Raw genomic sequence first — 6,000 nt, 5'->3', positions numbered from 1 at the left:
GACCTTACAGAATGTGCGTATTCGTGTCGTCTTTTATCGTCTATTTTCAATGTTTCCTATCTAATCGACGGCTTTTAATGTTATTCTTAGGTATTTTTAGCTGATATTCTTATATTCACACATAAAATAAAGACAAAATTCATACCTTGAAAAATTGGCCAATTTTCATGACCGCGGACCTTACAGAATGTGGGGATTCTGGTATCTTCTTTTATCTTCTATTTTCAATGTTTCCTATCTAATCGACGGCTTTTAATGTTATTCTTAGGTATTTTTAGCTGATATTCTTGTATTCACACATAAAATAAAGACAAAATTCATACCTTGAAAAAGTGGCCAATTTTCATGACCGCGGACCTTACAGAATGTGGGGATTCTGGTATCTTCTTTTATCGTCTATTTTCAATGTTTCCTATCTAATCGAAGGCTTTTAATGTTATTCTTAGGTATTTTTGGCTGATTTTCTTTGATTTAGACATAAAATAAAGACAAAATTAATACCTTCAAAAATTGGCCAATTTTCATGACCGCGGACCTTACAGAATGTGGGGATTCTTGTATCTTCTTTTATCGTCTATTTTCAATGTTTCCTATCTAATCGAAGGCTTTTAATGTTATTCTTAGGTATTTTTGGCTGATTTTCTTTGATTTAGACATAAAATAAAGACAAAATTAATACCTTGAAAAATTGGCCAATTTTCATGACCGCGGACCTTACAGAATGTGGGGATTCTGGTATCTTCTTTTATCGTCTATTTTCAATGTTTCCTATCTAATCGAAGGCTTTTATTGTTATTCTTAGGTATTATTAGCTGATTTTCTTTGATTTAGACATAAAATAAAGACAAAATTAATACCTTGAAAAATTGGCCAATTTTCATGATCGCGGACCTTACAGAATGTGCGGATTCTGGTATCTTCTTTTATCGTCTATTTTCAATGTTTCCTATCTAATCGAAGGCTTTTAATGTTATTCTTAGGTATTTTTAGCTGATTTTCTTTGATTTAGACATAAAATCAAGACAAAATTAATACCTTGAAAAATTGGCCAATTTTCATGACCGCGGACCTTACAGAATGTGGGGATTCTGGTATCTTCTTTTATCGTCTATTTTCAATGTTTCCTATCTAATCGAAGGCTTTTAATGTAATTCTTAGGTATTTTTACTGATTTTCTTTGATTTAGACATAAAATAAAGACAAAATTAATACCTTCAAAAATTGGCCAATTTTCATGACCGCGGACCTTACAGAATGTGCGGATTCTGGTATCTTCTTTTATCGTCTATTTTCAATGTTTCCTATCTACTCGAAGGCTTTTAATGTTATTCTTAGGTATTTTTGGCTGATTTTCTTTGATTGAGACATAAAATAAAGACAAAATTAATACCTTGAAAAATTGGCCAATTTTCATGACCGCGGACCTGACAGAATGTGCGGATTCTGGTATCTTCTTTTATCGTCTATTTTCAATGTTTCCTATCTAATCGAAGGCTTTTAATGTTATTTTTAGGTATTTTTGGCTGATTTTCTTTGATTTAGACATAAAATAAAGACAAAATTAATACCTTGAAAAATTGGCCAATTTTCATGACCGCGGACCTTACAGAATGTGGGGATTCTGGTATCTTCTTTTATCGTCTATTTTCAATGTTTCCTATCTAATCGAAGGCTTTTAATGTTATTCTTAGGTATTTTTGGCTGATTTTCTTTGATTTAGACATAAAATAAAGACAAAATTAATACCTTGAAAAATTGTCCAATTTTCATGACCGCGGACCTTACAGAATGTGCGGATTCTCGTATCTTCTTTTATCGTCTATTTTCAATGTTTCCTATCTAATCGAAGGCTTTTAATGTTATTCTTAGGTATTTTTAGCTGATTTTCTTTGATTTAGACATAAAATCAAGACAAAATGCTTACCTTGAAAAATTGGCCAATTTTCATGATCGCGGACCTTACAGAATGTGGAGATTCTGGTATCTTCTTTTATCGTCTATTTTCAATGTTTCCTATCTAATCGAAGGCTTTTAATGTTATTCTTAGGTATTTTTGGCTGATTTTCTTTGATTTAGACATAAAATAAAGACAAAATTAATACCTCCAAAAATTGGCAAATTTTCATGACCACGGACCTTACAGAATGTGCGTATTCGTGTCGTCTTTTATCGTCTATTTTCAATGTTTCCTATCTAATCGAAGGCTTTTAATGTTATTCTTAGGTATTTTTGGCTGATTTTCTTTGATTTAGACATAAAATAAAGACAAAATTATTACCTTCAAAAATTGGCCAATTTTCATGACCGCGGACCTTACAGAATGTGGGGATTCTGGTATCTTCTTTTATCGTCTATTTTCAATGTTTCCTATCTAATCGAAGGCTTTTAATGTTATTCTTAGGTATTTTTGGCTGATTTTCTTTGATTTAGACATAAAATAAAGACAAAATTAATACCTTGAAAAATTGGCCAATTTTCATGACCGCGGACCTTACAGAATGTGGGGATTCTGGTATCTTCTTTTATCGTCTATTTTCAATGTTTCCTATCTAATCGAAGGCTTTTAATGTTATTCTTAGGTATTATTAGCTGATTTTCTTTGATTTAGACATAAAATAAAGACAAAATTAATACCTTGAAAAATTGGCCAATTTTCATGATCGCGGACCTTACAGAATGTGCGGATTCTCGTATCTTCTTTTATCGTCTATTTTCAATGTTTCCTATCTAATCGAAGGCTTTTAATGTTATTCTTAGGTATTTTTAGCTGATTTTCTTTGATTTAGACATAAAATCAAGACAAAATTAATACCTTGAAAAATTGGCCAATTTTCATGACCGCGGACCTTACAGAATGTGGGGATTCTGGTATCTTCTTTTATCGTCTATTTTCAATGTTTCCTATCTAATCGAAGGCTTTTAATGTTATTCTTAGGTATTTTTACTGATTTTCTTTGATTTAGACATAAAATAAAGACAAAATTAATACCTTCAAAAATTGGCAAATTTTCATGACCACGGACCTTACAGAATGTGCGTATTCGTGTCGTCTTTTATCGTCTATTTTCAATGTTTCCTATCTAATCGACGGCTTTTAATGTTATTCTTAGGTATTTTTAGCTGATATTCTTGTATTCACACATAAAATAAAGACAAAATTCATACCTTGAAAAATTGGCCAATTTTCATGACCGCGGACCTTACAGAATGTGGGGATTCTGGTATCTTCTTTTATCGTCTATTTTCAATGTTTCCTATCTAATCGAAGGCTTTTAATGTTATTCTTAGGTATTTTTGGATGATTTTCTTTGATTTAGACATAAAATAAAGACAAAATTAATACCTTCAAAAATTGGCCAATTTTCATGACCGCGGACCTTACAGAATGTGGGGATTCTGGTATCTTCTTTTATCGTCTATTTTCAATGTTTCCTATCTAATCGAAGGCTTTTAATGTTATTCTTAGGTATTTTTGGCTGATTTTCTTTGATTTAGACATAAAATAAAGACAAAATTAATACCTTGAAAAATTGGCCAATTTTCATGACCGCGGACCTTACAGAATGTGGGGATTCTGGTATCTTCTTTTATCGTCTATTTTCAATGTTTCCTATCTAATCGTAGGCTTTTATTGTTATTCTTAGGTATTATTAGCTGATTTTCTTTGATTTAGACATAAAATAAAGACAAAATTAATACCTTGAAAAATTGGCCAATTTTCATGATCGCGGACCTTACTGATTGTGCGGATTCTCGTATCTTCTTTTATCGTCTATTTTCAATGTTTCCTATCTAATCGAAGGCTTTTAATGTTATTCTTAGGTATTTTTGGCTGATTTTCTTTGATTTAGACATAAAATCAAGACAAAATTAATACCTTCAAAAATTGGCCAATTTTCATGACCGCGGACCTTACAGAATGTGGGGATTCTGGTATCTTCTTTTATCGTCTATTTTCAATGTTTCCTATCTAATCGAAGGCTTTTAATGTAATTCTTAGGTATTTTTACTGATTTTCTTTGATTTAGACATAAAATAAAGACAAAATTAATACCTTCAAAAATTGGCCAATTTTCATGACCGCGGACCTTACAGAATGTGGGGATTCTGGTATCTTCTTTTATCGTCTATTTTCAATGTTTCCTATCTAATCGAAGGCTTTTAATGTTATTCTTAGGTATTTTTGGCTGATTTTCTTTGATTGAGACATAAAATAAAGACAAAATTAATACCTTGAAAAATTGGCCAATTTTCATGACCGCGGACCTGACAGAATGTGCGGATTCTGGTATCTTCTTTTATAGTCTATTTTCAATGTTTCCTATCTAATCGAAGGCTTTTAATGTTATTTTTAGGTATTTTTGGCTGATTTTCTTTGATTTAGACATAAAATAAAGACAAAATTAATACCTTGAAAAATTGGCCAATTTTCATGACCGCGGACCTTACAGAATGTGGGGATTCTGGTATCTTCTTTTATCGTCTATTTTCAATGTTTCCTATCTAATCGAAGGCTTTTAATGTTATTCTTAGGTATTTTTACTGATTTTCTTTGATTTAGACATAAAATAAAGACAAAATTAATACCTCCAAAAATTGGCAAATTTTCATGACCACGGACCTTACAGAATGTGCGTATTCGTGTCGTCTTTTATCGTCTATTTTCAATGTTTCCTATCTAATCGAAGGCTTTTAATGTTATTCTTAGGTATTTTTAGCTGATTTTCTTTAATTTAGACATAAAATCAAGACAAAATTAATACCTTGAAAAATTGGCCAATTTTCATGACCGCGGACCTTACAGAATGTGGGGATTCTGGTATCTTCTTTTATCGTCTATTTTCAATGTTTCCTATCTAATCGAAGGCATTTAATGTTATTCTTAGGTATTTTTAGCTGATTTTCTTTGATTTAGACATAAAATAAAGACAAAATTAATACCTTCAAAAATTGGCCAATTTTCATGACCGCGGACCTTACAGAATGTGCGGATTCTGGTATCTTCTTTTATCGTCTATTTTCAAAGTTTCCTATCTAATCGAAGGCTTTTAATGTTATTTTTAGGTATTTTTGGCTGATTTTCTTTGATTTAGACATAAAATAAAGACAAAATAATTACCTTAAAAAATTGGCCAATTTTCATGACCGCGGACCTTACAGAATGTGGGGATTCTGGTATCTTCTTTTATCGTCTATTTTCAATGTTTCCTATCTAATCGAAGGCTTTTAATGTTATTCTTAGGTATTTTTACTGATTTTCTTTGATTTAGACATAAAATAAAGACAAAATTATTACCTCCAAAAATTGGCAAATTTTCATGACCACGGACCTTACAGAATGTGCGTATTCGTGTTGTCTTTTATCGTCTATTTTCAATGTTTCCTATCTAATCGAAGGCTTTTAATGTTATTCTTAGGTATTTTTGGCTGATTTTCTTTGATTTAGACATAAAATAAAGACAAAATTAATACCTTCAAAAATTGGCCAATTTTCATGACCGCGGACCTTACAGAATGTGGGGATTCTGGTATCTTCTTTTATCGTCTATTTTCAATGTTTCCTATCTAATCGAAGGCTTTTAATGTTATTCTTAGGTATTTTTGGCTGATTTTCTTTGATTTAGACATAAAATAAAGACAAAATTAATACCTTGAAAAATTGGCCAATTTTCATGACCGCGGACCTTACAGAATGTGGGGATTCTCGTATCTTCTTTTATCGTCTATTTTCAATGTTTCCTATCTAATCAAAGGCTTTTAATGTTATTCTTAGGTATTATTAGCTGATTTTCTTTGATTTAGACATAAAATAAAGACAAAATTAATACCTTGAAAAATTGGCCAATTTTCATGACCGCGGACCTTACAGAATGTGGGGATTCTGGTATCTTCTTTTATCGTCTATTTTCAATGTTTCCTATCTAATCGAAGGCTTTTAATGTTATTCTTAGGTATTTTTACTGATTTTCTTTGATTTAGACATAAAATAAAGACAAAATT

This window comes from Euprymna scolopes, chromosome 12 (genome assembly GCF_053919585.1).
Source record: "Euprymna scolopes isolate OS-2025 chromosome 12, ASM5391958v1, whole genome shotgun sequence".
NCBI classification, from domain to species: Eukaryota; Metazoa; Mollusca; class Cephalopoda; order Sepiida; family Sepiolidae; genus Euprymna; species Euprymna scolopes.
Note: the sequence above shows the minus strand (reverse complement) of the source record.